At 48.4% G+C, this 18,154-nt stretch overlaps 1 long non-coding RNA gene across 1 annotated transcript in view; it reads right to left on the reverse strand.

Moving 5' to 3' along the window:
* The window catches only part of LOC123461404, a 31,962-nt gene extending 13,808 nt beyond the window's left edge, over positions 1-18,154 (reverse strand). The window contains exon 1 of the long non-coding RNA XR_006637674.1: positions 18,065-18,154. This is a non-coding gene — a long non-coding RNA (uncharacterized LOC123461404). The remainder of the gene's footprint in view (positions 1-18,064) is intronic.

Here is an 18,154-nt window from a genome sequence, read left to right on the forward strand (position 1 = left end):
TTTCCCTCCCTCACTCCTGCTATCTATCTATCATCTATCTATCTATCTGCCTGCTTAGAAATAAATAAATAAAGTATTTTTTAAAAATCTAATGTTAACATTGTGGTTGGTCAAACTTAGACCCCAAAACTTGGCATCATGGCTGGCCTCTTCCTGAACCAGCTCCGAGTCCAAACCAATCAGCTGTCCCTCTGGCTCACCACCATAATATTATGAATACATTTGTGAAGGGAGGGCAAGGTCTCAGGGCTGGCTAACCACTCGTGAACCTCTAGCTTCTGGTTAGTTTCTCCTTGGTGTGGCCTAGCTGGGCAGAGCCAGGGAGCGCCCCCAGCCATTACTTTCCACATGGGCTCTTTACCTCCTCTGTCCCCACATGGCAGGCACTCTTTGAACTTTCTTTTCTGTACTTTCCACATTTTTTCCAGGCCCTTCACATGGGTTTTCAAGCCACATAAGTGTCTTTCCCTTGGCTTTGTACTTCCCTAAATAAAAATAATAATTTAATAATTATCTGTCTCAGTCTCATTCAATTCTTCGATTAAAGGTAGGCATGTACCCAGGGTCTGGGGTTCAAGAATCTTCCTGAACTCCTAGCATCCCATTATATATGGAGGCTGAGGTAGGTGGATAGCCAAGAGTTCAAGGCCAGACTAGGGTACATGGTGAGTTCAGGACAGCCTAGGCTACAGAGTGAGACATTATCTCAAAAAACTAACAAACACAAAACCAGCTGCATGATAAACCAAGCCATAGTTCTCTTGAAGTCTCTACTTAGCCCATATTTATGGGCATTATAGCTGTTGCTAATGTTTTGCTTTTGCAAATGATGTTTGTACCTTTTCCTCATGTCCTAACATTTCTTGTTTTGTTTTGTTTTTGCAAGGTAGGGTCTCCTCTAGCCCAGGCTGACCTGGAATTCACTATGTAGTCTCAGGGTGGCCTTGAACTCACAGTGATCCTCCTACCTCAGCCTCTCCCTGCCCCCAGTGCTGGGATTAAAGGTGTGTGCCACTATGCCTGGCTTCTGTGTACTAGCATTTCTATATGAACTCTGTGTGGTAGATTCTAGCCGGTCATTCTTCAAAAAGGTATCGCCAGGTTTGTTTGCAGTGGCTGGAAGCCCTGACGGGCCCATTCCCCCCCCCCTCTCTCCCTCTTTCCCTCTCTCAAATAAATAAATAAAAATAAAATATTTTGTTTTTTAAAGCTAGCTTTGGCTGGGTGTGGTGGCACACACCTTTAATCCCAGCACTGGGGAGGCAGAGGTAGGAGGATTGCTGTGAGTTCGAGGCTACCCTGAGACTACGTAGTGAATTCCAGGTCAGCCTGAGCTAGAGTGAGACCCTACCTCGAAAAAACAAATAAACAAGCTAGCTTTGGGCTGTAGAGATGGGTTTAGTGGTTAAAGCACTCGCCTGCAAAGCCTAAGAACCTAGGTTCAATTCCCCAGTACCCAGAAGTGTATGTGTCTGGTGTTTGTTTTCAGTGGCTAGTGTTCCTGGCACACCCATTCTCTCTCTCTCTCAAATAAATAAATAAATGAAATATTTTTTAAAAAGCTGTCACCAGCCAGGCGTGGTGGCACAGGCCTTTAATCCTAGCACTTCAGAAGCAGAGGTTAAAGGATTGCTGTGAGTTCGAGGCCACCCTGAGACTACACAGTGAATTCCAGGTCAGCCTGGGCTAGAGCAAGACCCTACCTCGAAAAACAAAAAAAACAAAACAAAAAAGTGTCACCTTTATAGGTCCACCCACCATGTAGGGGAAGCTCCACTTTGCAGCAGACTTGCCATTGGACAGATGTTTTTGTTTGGCTATCTGGGCAACATTTCTTCAGTCTGCTAAATGAAGAATGGTGTCTTCTTGTTTTCTGGTGGGGGGATTGTTTGTTTGAGCAAGGAGAAGGACATGCTTTCTTTTCATATCCTTATTGAAGGAGCTCTGTGAATGGCCGGCTTTTCTACTGGGCTGCTTGTCTCTTTCTCATTGTTTTTTTTTTTAAAGAAAACATTTTGCATATTATAGATAACAACTGCTGCTTCATGACATGCACACACATTCCCTCTCCACCTATTGTTCATCTCTTAAATTTGTTTGCAGCATTTTTCACTATGCAGAAGTTGGGACGTGTTGAGCAGTCCAGCAGATAAATCTTTTCCTTTATAGCTTCTGCTCTCTCGGCAATACTTACAAAGTCCATTCCCAGCCCAAAGTCACAAAAAGCCATCCAATTTGCCCCAGATATAGCTAAGTCATCTTCTTCATAGGTATTGACTGTGTTTCAAGACTTAAGGCTAGCCATTGGGCACACAGGTGGTTTTTACATTGCTCTATTTAATTTTTTTTTTAATATTTTATTTATTTATTTGAGAGTGACAGACACAGAGAGAAAGACAGATAGAGGGAGAGAGAGAGAATGGGCGCGCCAGGGCTTCCAGCCTCTGCAAACGAACTCCAGACGCGTGCGCCCCCTTGGGCATCTGGCTAACGTGGGACCTGGGGAACCGAGCCTCGAACCGGGGTCCTTAGGCTTCACAGGCGAGCGCTTAACCGCTAAGCCATCTCTCCAGCCCTCTATTTAATTTTTGATGCATGTATGCATGTGGACATGTATGTGCAGATGTGCATACCAGGGTTCATGCTTGCAGAGGCCAGAGGAGGATGTCAAGTGTCTACTTCTATCGTGTTTCCACCTTATTTTCTCCCTGGACTTAGAGACTGTCTCACGGGACTTTGGAGCTGCCACTTTTTGGTTAGATTGGCTGACTAACAAGTCTCAGAAATCCTTCAGTCTCCATCCCCTTCCCTCAACACTGGAATTACAGTAGTGTGTGGCCATGCCCAGTTTTTTTGTTTGTTTGTTTTGGTTTTTCAAGGTACGGTCTCACTGTAGCCCAGGCTGACCTGGAATTCACTATGTAGTCTCAGGGTGGCCTCGAACTCATGGTGATTCTCCACCTCTGCCTCCTGAGTGCTGGGATTAAAGGTGTGCACCACCACACCCAGCTCCCATGCCCAGTTTTTACTTGGGGGCTGGCATACAATTTAGTCCCTCATGCTTGTTCAACAAGTGCTTTTACCCCCTAAGCCATCTCCCCAATCTCTTATTTAATATTTTAAAACAAATTTTAGATAACTTTCATAAAGATAGACAATATACTATGATCATAATCCCTTCCCACCACTCTTTCCCCACCCAAATACCCCCTTCACAGAATCCCTTCTTCTTCCCAACTAGTCTCTCTTCTATTTTGATGTCATCATTTTTTTCCCTCCTATTATGCAGGTGTCTTGAATATCACAGCTACTTTGTGCCCTATTTAATTAATTTTTTTTTTTTTTTGAGGCAGGGTCTCACTCTAATTCAGGCTGACCTGGAATTCACTATGGAGTCTCAGGGTGGCCTTGAACTCATGGTGATCCTCCTACCTCTGCCTCCCGAGTGCTGGGATTAAAGGCGTGCGCCACCACGCCCAGCTGCTATTTAATTTTTTGTGTGCCAAAAATATTTTACATTTTATTTGAGAGTCCACAATGCTAACTGTTACATCATGGAACCATACTTACACTTTATTTCTAAAGAAATAGAAAAAAAAAAAAAAGCAAGTATGTTTTTGATAAGGTTGTACCACCAAAAAATTTACAAGTCTGCAGAAAACAAAACAAACATTAAAAAGGGGAGAGTTTAGGCTGGGCATGATGGAACATGCCTTTAATCCCAGCACTCAGGAGGCAGAGGTAGGAGGATCGCTGTGATTTAGAGGCCATCTTAGACTCCATAGTGAATTCCAGGTCAGCCTGGGCTAGAGTGAGACCCTACCTTGAAAAAAAAAAGAGGGGGGCTCTAGCTGGGCGTGATGGTGCACGCCTTTAATCCCAGCACTTGAGAGGCAGAGGTAGGAGGGTTGCCGTGAATTTGAAGCCACCCTGAAACTACATAGTTAATTCCGGGTGAGCCTGAGCCAGAGTGAGACCCTACCTCAAAAAGCCAAAAAAAGAAAAGAAAAGAAAAGAAAAAAGCAAGGGTGGGGGGCAGCTCTGGAGAAGTGGCTTAGCAGTTAAGGCGCTTTCTTGTGAAGCCTAAGGACCCAGGTTCAATTCTCCAGGCTCCACATGAGCCAAATGCCCATGGTAGGGCATACATCTGGAGTTTGTTTGCATTGGCTGGAGACCCTGGCATGCCCATTCTTTCTTTCTCTCTCTGTTTGTCTCAAGTAAATAAATAAATAAATAAATAAATAAATAAATAAATAAATAATTTAAAAGGGGGAGAGTTGTTAGGCAACTCTTTAATTCCATTTAAAAGCATGTCATTTAATTCTAGCACTGGGAGGTGGGGGCAGAGGTAGGCGGATTGCTATGAGTTGGAGGCTAGCCTGAGACTACGTAGTAAATTCCAGGTCAGTCTGGGTTTTAGTGAGACCCTACCTCAAAAAAACAAGTGTTGCGGGGAGACTCTCTGACATCACCTCTAGGCCTGGATCTTTGTGGTCAGGATAATCTGGAGATGTAGATGTGGACATGAGAGGGAGCCCAAATGCACTGGGCAACTGGATGCACAAGAAACTGACAGCCTGCCCAGACACAATCCCAGCATCCCTCATGCCAACAAAGATGTTTTACTCTGTATTTGTGCTGTACTATATGAATAAGGGGCTTTTGCAGTTCTGTGCAGTGTGTAGAGCAATGTATTGACCACTGATGGGTGGCATGGTCAACAGTGGTCCCGTATGATTGAAATAGCCCTGAAAAATTCCTGGTGCCTAGTGACGCCATAGCATCCTAATTTCATGTGCAGTGCATTTTCACGTACTTGTGATGGTGGTGAATGCTGTGAGTGCAAGGCATGTGTTCACTGCCCAATACCTGATCCAGCTAGCACACTACTATTTTTAAATTCTCTCTTTAAATTTCATTTATTTATTTATGAAAGAGAGACAAAAAGAAGAAAGAAACAAACAAACAAAGGAAGAGAGAAAGGAAGGAAGGAAGGGAAAGAATGGACAGGCCAGGGTCTTTAGCCATTGACAACAAACTACAGATGCATGTGCTACCATTTGCATCTGGCTTACATGGGTACTGGAGAATTAAACCGCTGCCTTAGACTTTGCAGGCAAGTGCCATAACTGCTAAGCCATCTCTCCAGCTCTAGTTTTTAATTTTTGTTTTTGTTTTTCAAGGTAGGATCTCACTTTAGCCCAGAATGACCACTATGTAGTCTCAGGGTGGCCTCAAACTCACAGAGATCCTCCTACCTCTGCCTCCCAAGTGCTGAGATTAAAGGCGTGCACCACTATGCCCAGCTTTCTATCTGTCCCATTCTCTTCCCCCCTCTTTTAAATAAATAAAATATTTAAGCCAGGTATGGTGGTGCATACCTTTAATCTCTGCACTTGAGAGGCAGAGGTAAGAGGATCACCATGAGTTCGAGGCCACCCTGAGACTACAAAGTGAATTCCAGGTAAGCCTGAGCTAGAGTGAGACTCTATCTCAAAGAAAGAAAGAAAGAAAGAAAGAAAGGAAGAAAGAAAGAAAGAAAGAAAGAAAGAAAGAAAGAAAGAAAGATAGATAGATAGAAAGAGGAAAGGAAATAAAAGAAAAGAAAAGAAAGAGTCAGATAGAGAGAGAGAGAGAATAGGTGTGCTAGGGCCTCTTGCTACTGCAAACAAACTCCAGATGTATGCACCACCCTGTGCATTCAGCTTTGCATGAATACTGGGGAATAGAACCTGGTCCTTTGGCTTTGCCAGCAAGCACCTTAACCACTAAGCCATCTCATCAACCCCCAAACAACTGTTTATGTATAACCTGTTTGTTATTTTCAAGTGTGTTCCCTTTTCTTGTAAAAAAAAAAAAATGTTTACTGTAAGCTGCGAATGGTGCATGATGTCAGCACTGAGCAGGAAGCAGCAGGAAGATTATGAGTTCAAAGCCAGCCTGGGCTACATAGGGAGACCCTATCTCAAAATAAACACGTTCACCGTGAACTGTAGCCATGTTATCACAGTGACCTCCTGCAACTATGTTCACCTGCCTGATGATGGTGTTGTTTTCTCCTGTGTTTTATTCAGTCTTGCATTGCAGCCCTTGGGAGCTGCTGACCATACCACACCCATCTAGTTGGTCTCCCTTCACTGTAACACATACCTGAGAGGATCAACTTAAAAAGAGAGAAGGTTCATTTGGCTTGCAGGGCAGGAGGTTCCAGTCATGGTGGTTTGGCTCTGTTCCTTGTGGGCTTATGACGAGGCAGCACATCATGGCAGGCGTGTATGGTGGAGTGAATCTACTTACTTCAGGACCTGGGCGCCCAGCTGGGTCCCTTCAAGGACACATCCCCAGTGACAGTGTCACAGTTATTCATTTGAAAGCAGGGAGAGAATGAATGAATGAATGAGAATGAGTGCTCCAGGGCCTCTTGCCACTGCAAACAAACTCCACATACTTGTGCTATTTTATGCATGTAGCATTAGGTGGGTTCTGGGGCATCAAACCTGGGCCATCAGGCTTCACAAGCAAGTGCCTTTAACTGCTGAGCCATCTCTCCAGTCCAACAGTTACCTTCTTGTCACTGGGACAAAACAAAAAGCAGTTTGTGGAAGGTTTATTTTGGTTTATAATCTCAAGGGGAAGTTTCATCACGGTGGGGAAAGCATGGCAGAGAAGGCCGCCAGGGTGTCACATCGCCACATCAACAGAAGTAAGCAGTTGGCGCAGTAGGCTGGACCCCCCCCCCCAGTGACACACCTCTTCCAGTATAGAGCCTCCTCCTAAAGCTCCACAGCCTTCTACCATGAGGCTTGGGGGTGGGGGTCATTTTACACTCAAACCCCCATGGACAGGAAGGCCTGCCACGAGGCCTTACCTATGGACGGTTATGCCACCACCAGCAGTGCCAAGCTGGGAAGCAAGCTTAGCACGTGGACCCTTGGGTTCTACCCAGATTCACAGTGTAGCACATGCTATCCCGCTATGTGCAGGAGGCTGGCCCACCTAGGCTCATGCAAATACACTCCTTTGCACACGGGGAAATCACCTAATGACGCAGCATGTGTCCTCATCAGTAACTAATGTGTAACTACAACAGACCTTGACTATTTGAAGTGAATTGCACAGCTGTATGGCCATCATCTGTACCTATTCATACTCCTTAGTCCCTCCTCTGCCTGCCCTCTGGTAACCAGTGCTACTTTCTGTATTGCAAATCGTTGACATAAACGAAATCATAGCAAGTTCTCTGTGTCTGGCTCTTTCACGTAACAGCACACGGTCCAGGTCCATCCATACCGCGTGTCAGTTCATTCCTTTCCATGGCTGAGAAACATCTTCTGATCCACTCAATAGCTGATGGACATCCTGTCTAGTACTGTCGTGACCACTGTGTATAAGTTGGTTTCTTTTTTCAAGGTAGAATCTCACTCTAGTCTAGGCTGACCTGGAACTTGCTCTATAGTCCCAAGTTGGCCTTGAGCTCATGGTGAACCTCCTACCTCTGCCTCCTGAGTGCTGGGATTAAAGGCGTGCGCCACCATGCCCGGCTGCGTGCAAGTTTTACTGGGGATGTGTTTGCATTTCTCTCAGAGTGACTGGGTCATGTATCCATGTCCCTGGATATGCTACAAAGCAGAGCTCACTGTGCTGGCCTCCCACCCTCCCCACACAGGGATTTACACGGCTTTTATTTCTTCTCTGTGCAGGTGATGTTGAGACCGACGGTTGAGATCACTTTGGACTTTGACACCCAGTCACTGGGGTCCTGCATGTAGCTGGGAGAGACGGTATTAGCTGTAGTGGACAAAGTTGAGGTTGGACATCTTTTATCTAGAGTCTCAGAACATTTTGAATGTCATGTTGACGCTCAAAAAGCTTTGTTTCTGGGCTGGACAGATGGTTCAGTGGCTAAAGGTACTTCCTTATACAGCCTGATGGCCTGGGTTCAATTCCCTAGTACCCATGTAAAGCCAGATGCACTAAGTGGGGTATGTGTCTGCAGGTTGTTTGCAGTGGCAAAGGACCTTGCTGTGCTCGTTGCCCATTCTCTCTCCTTGCAAGTAAATGAATACAGCTTTTAAAAAAGATTTTTATTTCAGAGTATTTTGGATTTGGGGATTAAGGAATCCAAACAATAATATCTGGGCAAATATTCCAAAATCCAAAAGAATAAAAAGTAAAAACCTCTGCAATTTGATTTTTTTTGTTTTTGTTTTTCTTGTTTTTCAAGGTATGGTCTCACTCTAGCCCAGGCTGACCTGGATGGAACTCACTACGTAGTCTCAGGGTGGCCTCGAACTCAATGCGATCCTCCTACCTCTGCCTCCCGAGCGCTGGGATTAAAGGCGTATGCCACCACGCCTGGCTAACCTCTGCAATTTGAGACATTTCTGGTTCCGAGCATTTCAGATAAAGGATATTCAACTTGAACTGTTAACTTAGTGGCTTAAAACACATGTGCCTCGTGCCTCAGAATCTGGGAAGCATGTGATCACTGGGTTTTCTGCTTAGGGTCTCAAGAAGTGATGTCAAGGTGCCAGAAGGCTGGCTGTGTGTGTGTGTGTGTGTGTGTGTGTGTGTGTGTGTGTGTGTGTGTGTGTTTTCAAGGTAGGGTCTCACTCTAGCGCAGGCTGACCTGGAATTCACAATGTAGTCTCAGGGCAGCCTCGAACTCCTGGTGATCCTCCTACCTCTACCTCCCGAGTGCTGGGATTAAAGGCGTGTGCCACCACGCCTGGCATGTGAGTGTTTAAAAAAGATCATGAGGAGCTGGAGAGATGGCTTAGTGGTTAAGGTACTTAACTTGCCTGCAATGCCAAAGGATACCGGTTAGATTCTCTAGGTCCCATGTAAGCCACATGCACACGGGGGCACATGCATCTGGAGTTCGTTTGCCGTGGCTGGAGGCCCTGGCGTGCTCATTCTCTCCCTCTCTCTTTCTCGCTCTCAAATAAATAAAATATATTTTAAAAAGCAAAAAGGAGCATGAAAGGAGGGTTTCTTAAGGAGCTATGGGTGACTCAAAGGCAGCTGCACCACCAAAAAGCCTACCTCAGCATGGGGGATAAGTCAAGGAAACTGTCACAAAAGCCTGGAGCTCTCTGTCTGTCTGCCCCAAAATTGTTCACTGCTTTATCTTGGGGTGGGGCCCTGTGGACTTTGTAACTTTCATGATCTTCCTGAACCTTATCAGTTTCCAGAATCTCATAAGCTTCTTTCTTTCCTCCAGAAGGGAATGTTTCAATTCTGAAGAAACAGCTACACAATAATTTCCTCCCCACTTCTAATTTTCTCTTCCACCTCAGCCCTGGTTCTCTGTTTTAAGGCTCTGTGGGGCCAAGATCTTTGACTTTCATATACCCATGCCCAATTTGTTCTATCATTCTCTATTGATAAGTGGAACCTAGTTATAAGTCTTTGTCACTGGGGATGCATCCTTAAAGGAGTCTGTAGTGGTATGAGTAAAATGTCCCCCATAGGGTCATGTGTTGATCCCTACCTGGTGACAATTTGGGAAGTTATGGAGCCTTGTTGGAGGAGGTGTGTCACTGGGGGGCGGGTCTTGAGGTTATTAGTCCAGTCTACTGGGTGTTCAGAACTGGCTTACTCAGACTACTTCCTTCCCACCACTGTGACAAGATGTGATGCTCTGACTGTCTGCTCTGCCATGCTTTCCCGGCCACGATGAAGCTTTTCTTCAGAAATATAAGCAGAAACAAACTCTTTCCTTCCATGGGCTGCTTCTGGTTAGGCATTTTGTCTTAGCAACAAGAAGGTAGCTGCCACAGTCACCATCAATTCTGCTAGTCTACGTCCCTTAACAAGGCGTGTACTCCTTCTAACAACACCCTCCTCAGCTCTGACTGGGTGGAAGACATTCCTCACACTAAGCTGAGCTCTGATTCCCTGAAACTCACTCCATACTTTCTGACTGCCGCATGGTCATGGTTCCAAGTTCAAATTAAAAAATATATATTTTTTATTTATTTGAGAGAGGAAAAAAGAGAGAGAAAGAGGGAGAGAAATAGAGAGAGAGAGAGAGAGAGAGAGAGGGAGGGAATGGGCGTGCCAGTGTCTCTTAACCACTGTAAACAAACTCCAGAGGCATGTTCCACCTTGTGCATCTGGTTTTCCAGCAAGGTCCTTAACCACTTAGCAATCTCTCCAGCCCCAAGCTTAACAATTTTAAGTGAAGCTCTCAACTTTTCAAGTGGTTTGGTTTATACAGGAGGGACCCTGGAGAGCTTGACCTTCTCTTCATTCTGTTTATACTGAAAATAGAAAACAAATCAATGAAGAAATTGCTCATATGGTAGACGCTACAAAGCTAAGGAGATAGGTGTGATCTTCCTGGGGGTGTAGCTCATCCTTGGAGGACAGAGCAAAGTGAGGCTACTGAGGAAGCAAGCAAGTTCCTTTAACCACTGACCACCTCTCCAGCCCCGGAGACTACTGAGGAGACATGCAAGATAAGCCACCACGAGAGTGAAGGCTGACCACACTTCCCAGGGGAATACTACATTGTCCAGCCTTCCTTGCAGCTAGATATGGTCATGTGGCTGTGTTCTAGCTAATGGGACATATGTGGATGTGCCAGTTTTCAGGAGCCTTCCTTAAGAGTTAGTGGACGTGTTCCTTTTGTCCTTTCTAATTGTTGCCTCCTTCCTGCTCCCTGGAATGTGGAAGCAAAGGCGAGACTGGCAGCTATCTTGGAGTATGATAGAAATAAGATAGAAACAGTCACTGGCCCCATAGTGTTGGCCGCTCATTTCTACTGTCACATTTATCCCATTACTACCCAGGAAAAAACCCAAAACCTAGTGGTTTGAATGGATTCCTATTATTACATGCCACAACACTGGGCCAACAGCTTGGCAGAACACAGGCAGAACTCACTCCCTGCCCTTCCTTGTTGTCCTGCAGGAGGCCCAGAATAAGAGCCTGGGAGGGACACCCTCTGAACGGCAGAGCCTGTGGCTTGCTTTAACCAAAACCACAGCGGTGAGCACCCAGGTTTGTTCAGTTTTAAGAAGTAAAACACTACCTCAGGCCCATGTAAGGAGAAAATGTGGAGCCACCCTGTTATTTCAGGTCATCACCCAGGGATCCACCAACTTCAAACCCTGGGGTGTAGGCAGCATTGTAGGAATCCATCTCTTTGTTTCTGCCTGTGTCCGTGTCTGTCCACCTCTGTGTCCCTCTGCCTCTCTCCATTTCTCTTGCCTTCTTTGTCTCTGCCTTGCTTCGTGTCTCTGTATCTCAGTGTCCTTTTCACATATGTATGTATGTGGTGTGTATGCACAGGCATGTTCATGCATGGGCATCTGTGGGCAGATGCATGTGGAAGGCAAGAGTGAACATTAGGTACTTTTCTCAGTTGCCCTCTGTTGCAGTCTGGTTTGCATTGCTGGTAGAAATCACCCAACCAAGAGCAGCTTCTGGGAAAAAGAGGTTTATATTGGCTTACAGACTTGAGGGGAAGCTCCGTGATGGCAGGGGAAATGATGGCATGAGCAGAGGGTGGACATTACCCCCTGGTCAACATAAGGTGGACCACAGCAACAGGAGAGTGTGCCAAACACTGGCATGGGGAAACTGGCTTTAATACCCATAAGCCCGCCCCCAACAATACACTCCCTCCAGGAGGTGTTAATTCCCAAATCTCCATCAGTTGGGAACCTAGCATTCAGAACACCTAAGGTTATGGGGGACACCTGAATCAAACCACCACACCCTCCATGTGTTTCTTTGAGACAGGGTCTTTCACGGAACAGACGGCTCACCGATTCAGCAAGACTGGCTGGCCGGAGGACCCTGGGGTTCCTCTGACTCTTCCTCCCCAGCTCTGGGGTTACAGATGTGTGATAGCACCAGACATTCTATGTGGACGCCAGGGATCCAAACTCAGATCCTCATGCTGGCATAGTGAATGCTTTACCCACTAAGCCATCTCCCCAGTCCCTCTCTGTTTTGGTCCCTCTGGTTCCTTCCCGCCCCGGCTCTTCTCAGCTCTGCTTCCTTGTGTGGCTTCACTCTCAGGCAGGCTCTCACGTTGAAGCTATATAGACACCAGCAGCTCCAAGCTCTGTCTGACCAGCTTGGTGACTCCAGCAGGAGGATGAGTCCCAAGGACTCACCACAAGTGTGCAGGCTGTGACTCACAGGCCCATCCTGAGCCAATGCTTCCCATGCCAGGAAGGCTGGTTGGCTAAGCCAGCGTGTGGATTGAGAAGATAGATACACAGTTCCTGGAGAGAAAAATCAGGGTACCCATGTGACATCTAGTCTGACCCCAGTCTCCCCTACAGGTGGCCTGGACCCACCAGGGCTGACCTCTGGCCTGTGCTGAGGCCTGAGCTCCTCTCCTCTCTCATCCCCAGACCTGACTCTGGACAGTCCCATCACAGCCTCAGGCTGCAAGGCTCTGGGACGACCAGGGCCCAGCAGGTCTGCCCAGAGGCTGCCTGGACTGTACTCCCTGGCACCACCCCCACCTGGGAGGTGGCCCAAGGAGATAACACGTGGGCAGGAAGGCCTTGGAGCATGTAAAGGACTCACATGGGCAGCTGGGCAAAGGGGATGGACAGAAAGGGCAATGTCTTGGGGTGGACTCCAGCCAGCTGTGTCTGAGAAACAGTACGGAAGCCGGGTGACTAGAGGGAGACAAGGGACAAGGGAGCCAGACCAGACTTATAGCAGGACTGAGAGTCAAGGTTCCCACAGGCTCCGGGCTCCAGATGTCCTGGGATTGCAGGACGGGATGGCAGCTGGGCCCATGGGGGGAAGTCCAGCTTTTGGAAGGACAGACTGTAGTCAGGGTTTGGGCAGGAGGGAATGGCCCCCAACCTGGTCTCACCTCACTGTCTTCCCCTAAATCACTCCTCTGGGTGCCTCCCCTCCCCCATATCCAGTCTCTCCTGCCCTCAAGGCATCCCAGCAACTTCCAAAGTGAGGAAGGAGCCATCATGCCGAGGCCAGTCATTCCAGACAGCATTCTTTCTTAACTCATTTATTTCCACGTGAGTCAAGAGATACACATCTGCCCATGAACTGTGGACTCTCAGAAGTCACAGTAATTTACCTTGTGAAATGATTTGGTTCTGAGGCTGGGGGTGAGCCTTTACTTGGCAAGTCTAGGAGTTTTAGCCTAGCCAGAGGTGCCACCCACTGGGCCTCCACTCCACCTGAATGTCCATACCTATCCCAGGACAGCGAGCGTCTGCCTTTTCTGGGACATTCCTTACCCTCTAGTCTTTGCACATGCTTTTTCCTGGAAGGCACTTTTTTTTTTTTTTTTGCAAGGTATTGATTTTTCACATTAAAACTTTTTCCTCTGTGTCGGACTGTCTCGTCAGATGACAGGCTTGTTTCTATTATCCTGGGTGAACCGTTTAGTGCCAGAGCCCTTTGCCCCATGAAGCAGAAACCATGCCCTCACTGTTCCCTTCTGGAATCTATGCCCACTGTTCACTTCTGCCCTCGTGCTGGGCAGATAGCATTGAATCAGTCTTTACTATGGTGCATTCTCTGCTGAGGCCATAGCATACAGTATTTATTTTTTAATTTTTGCTTATTTGCAAGGAGAAAGATAAAAAGAGACTGAGAGAGAATTGGCACACCAGGGCCTCTTGTCACTGTAAACAAGTCCAGACACCATGTGCCACCATGTGTATCTGGGGAATCAAACCTGAGTCCTTAGGCTTTGCAGGCAAGTACCTGTGGTGGTTTGATTCAGGTGGCCCCCATAAACTTAGGTGTTCTGAATGCTGTTTCCCAGCTGATGGAGGGTTGGGAATTAATGTGTCTTGGAGGCAGTATATTGTTGTGGGTGGGCTTATGGGGATTACAGCCAGTTTCCCCTTGCCAGTGTTTAGCACACTCTCCTGTTCCTGTTGTCCACCTGATGTTGGCCAGGAGGTGATGCCCACTCTCTGCTCATGCTGCTGTTTCTCCTGCTATCATGGAGCTTCCCCTCGAGGCTGTAAGCGAAAATAAACCTTTTTTTTTTTTTTTTTTTTCCCACAAGCTGCTCTTGGTCAGGTGATTTCTGCCAACAATGCGAACCTAACTGCAACAGCGCTTTAACCACTAAGCCATCTCTCCAGCCTTACAGTGTGTTTTAAAAAATATTTTTATTTATTTACTTGAGAGGAAGAGAGAGGAAAGAGAAAGAGAGAAATAGTGCGTGTGGTTGTGCCAGGGCCTCTGTCACTGAAGATGGATTCCATATACATGCATCGCGCCACCCCCAGAACACAATATTTAATTAAATTTTAAAAAAATTTTGTATTTATTTGTGCATCTGGATTTGTGTAGGAACTGAACTTGGGCCAGCAGGCTCAAGCACCTCTAACTACTGCCACCTCCCCATCCCACAGCTTGTTCTTATTCCAGCAAGTCAGACCCACCTTGCCTTTTCCATTCTTCCTTGGGGATTTATCCTGTTGTGCAATCTTTGGGCCATTTTATCCGGTGGTTTTTGTTTTTGTTTTTTTTTTTTAAGGAAGGAGTTGGACGGCTTCCAGTTTTGCCGCATCTCTGACATGTGCAGCTAGTTCTTTTTTAAAAATTTATTTATTGTAAGAAGAGAGAGAAAGAGAGGGAATGTGCCAAGGCCACTAGCTGTTGCAAACAACTTCAGATGCATGCATCACTTTGTGCGTTTGGCTTGATGTGGGTCCTGGGAAATCAAACCCAGGTCATTAGGCTTTGCAGGCAAGTGCCTTCACCATTCAGTCATCTTTCCAGCCTTCATCCTGTCTTTTTCATCCTGCTTTGGGACCCTAATTAGAATGGCATTAAATGCCCACAGAAAACATGGGTGAATTGAGATTTAATCCCTGCAGACCTTCCGTGTAACACTGTGGGTCCCACCAGGAATAGCTGCCCTTGGTCCAATGTGTGCTCCAAGGGCATCAGCAGTGTCCAAGCTTACTGATTCTCAGCCTCCTTCCTTCCCTCTTACCTTTACTCCCCCTTCCTCCCTTTCCTCTTTCCTAGCTCCCTCCCACCTTTTACAGCAGTAGAATATCCCACTTCCAGACCAATATCTATTTATTTTAAATTAGTTTTTTGCCATTGCATATAAAGTTGTACTGAGTTACTTTATACGTTCCAAAGCTGGGAGCACATGTCACAGATAGAGCCTTGTAAATGGCTCTGCTGGCTGCAGGGCCGGTGGATGTGTTGGTCTGGCAGTGACCCATCAAAACTTTACTCCAGTACTGCTTTGCTTAACACATCTACCAACCTGTCCTCCACCCTATTAGGAATGCAATACTTTAGTTGTTTTAAAAATACTTTTTTTATTTATTGAGGCAAGCCCAACAGATTGGCCTTTTTTTTTTTTTTTTTAATACAAGAGAGCGAGACAGAGAGAGAGAGAGAATTGGCACTCCAGGGCCTCCAGCCATTGTAATCAAACTTCAGACACGTGCACCACCTTGTGCGCGTGTATGACCTTGTGTGCTTGCATCAGTTGTGTGTCTGGCTTCTGTGGGACCTAGAGAATTGAACATGGGTCCTTAGGCTTCGCATGCCAGCCCTACCTGGCACATCTTCTAGAGGTTACATTACCTCATTGATTGATTGTTAAGGGGTCTACTGGACCTGCAGGAAGAAATATGTCAGAATTCCCAATTTGGAAAGAAAGTGAAGGCCAACATGGCCACAGTACACAGTGTCTCTGTGAAGGCCACATCTCCTGACTCAGGGCCCCGGGGTGCATGTGGGGGATCAGGTGCAAGGTGGCCCATCTTCAAATGCTCCATCAGAAGTGGGTAGTGAGGGTCTTCAGGTGAAGTCTCCCACTCCAGCGTGGTGGCAGAGACCAAGCACGGCACAGGTGCCAACTTGCCAAGAGCCTCAGAGTAGGGCAGCAACTTGCCTAAGGCTGTCCGGCAGGTGGGCAGGTGGGGCATGTTGAGGCCCCTGTGGAGGGCGGAGCATTCTCACTCAGCTTCTCTTCCAGGAAGGCACTGTGGCATTTTCAGGGACCCTGGAGCTAATTCCTGACCTCTCCCAGGATGGCCCTAGGCAAAACCCCTTCTAGTCCCGAGAGACAGGCAGGTGGAGCTCCCCGGTGCTCCCAGCCCCACCCCAAGCCCAGCAGTGAATCACCACAGCCCCAGGACAGCTCTGGTGTAATTATTAGCATGGAGTGAGGTCTCAGGAGGTGCAGATGTCCCCACAGAGCCCTTGTGCCCTGGGTGAGCATATAACTCCCCCCCCTCCCCTCTCCTCGCTGTTACCCTCTGCCCAATGCTGGGGCAGGTGGCCCAGGGGCAGGAATGGTTGCTGCCTAACTTGTAACCCACTGTGGACGGGAAGCATTGCCCTGGCATGATGAAAAGCGAGGAGATAGCTAGGCAACCTGGTGGATGTTGCTTCCCTCAGCTGCGAGGGGTCAATCAATTGTCAGAGAGGATTCTATTGCTCAGCCACCACTGGGGGACACCACAGAGAGGGAAGAGCAATTAGAGAGTACTCAGTGCTATAAAAGAGACCCACTAGCAGAGAAAAGTAGGGCACAGGAGAGGGGCTACTGTCTATAGGGCGACATGTGAGCAAGCAGAGGCCGACTTCTGGTGGAGGGACAAGTAGACACAGAGGGACACTGTCCTGTTCTGAGAGCCTCCAAAGCCACTGTCCCTACACAAAGCAGAAAGGGATTGAGGTCTGAGGGTAGGGGAGGTCAGTAAAAAGGTGTTCGCTTTTCCTCTACATCCAGTGGGTGCATTCTCAGAAAAAAAAATATCTTGAGCTGGAACGATGGCTCAGCGATTAAAGGCGCTTGCTTGCAAAGCCTGATGGTCTGGGTTCGATTCCTCAGTACCCACGTAAAGACAAATGCACAAAATGACGCATGCGTCTGAAGTTAGTTTACAGTGGCAGAAAGACTGGCGTTCTTATACACTCTATCTGCCTCTTTTCTTCCAGAGTCTGTCTCAAATAAAATAAATAAAAATTACTAAAAACAAAACCAATATTTTGCTGACAATCAGCGGCTGGTTTTGGCTGCAAATCTCCTGCCTGCCCATCCTTCTAACATTTGTGGGTGACCCCTGTGCCAGGTCCGGCGTAGCAGCCACCACACAAAGCCACCGCCTGAGCACCAGCAGACGAGACCTCCGCAGAGCGCGCTGGGGCCGCACGGCCGCCAGGTGGCGCTCTGCACACGCGCTCGGGCTGGGACCGGGGGTCGCCGGCACGCGGCGGCGGCGGCGGCGGGGGCGGGGCCGCGCCGCAGGTTGTGTGACTTTGGGTTTGACCTGCCTGGAGATGAGCTAATCCCGCCGTATAATAGACTCGGGAGAGATAGGAAAATGGCCGCGCGCTATCTGCGTCGCCATGGGGACCATCGCGCGCGGGCGGGGCGCGGGCCTGGAAAAATACAGCCTTTTGTGGCGGCGCGTGTCACTCACGGCGGGGACCCCGGGGCTCGACGCGCTCGGCTCTGTCGCCCTGGCTGCAGCGCCTGGGCGGGTGGAGAAGCCCCGGGACCCTTGGGCGCACCCCCCTCTCCCGAAGTCCGCGCTCCCCGCACCCCACACCCGCTCCTCCGGCGCTCACGTGGCACCGCGCAGCCCTCTCCGGTGCCTGTCGCACGCACACTCGGCCGGGTCTCTTTCCACGCATGATGGCCCGAAGACGGTCGTCTCCCCTCGCCCCACTTGCTGGACACCCTGTGCACAAACCCCGCAGGCTCTTCCGGCTCCAAAGGCGCGTGCCAGCCCTTGGCAGCTGCGCTCAGCCGGCAGGGACACTCACCTGGTGCAGCGCGCCCTGCACGCGCGTCACACACCCACTCACGAGTGGCTAAGAACACCCTGTGCTTTGCACCCCTAAACAACGTCCTCCCGGGACAGATACACGGAGCCACTCACAATACACCCATCCGCCACTCGTGCTCGCGGCTTGCACGTCCACCGCACACGCGAGCGAGCGGCAGGCCTCCCACGCGCTCACGTGCAGCGCCGCTTCCCGCGTGTGCGCCTCGGCGGCCACTTCCAGCCACCCCGCGTGTGCACAGGGGCTCGCGCACGTGCACTCCCTCGCCGCGCACACTTACAAGCACACCTACGTCCTTGGGACGCTGAGGGTCCACTCGCTGGCACACCCACGTGTTCCTCCACGTACGCCGGGCCGAGCAGGGGCGCAC

The sequence above is a fragment of the Jaculus jaculus genome, chromosome 6 (genome assembly GCF_020740685.1).
Source record: "Jaculus jaculus isolate mJacJac1 chromosome 6, mJacJac1.mat.Y.cur, whole genome shotgun sequence".
In the NCBI taxonomy this organism is placed as follows: Eukaryota; Metazoa; Chordata; class Mammalia; order Rodentia; family Dipodidae; genus Jaculus; species Jaculus jaculus.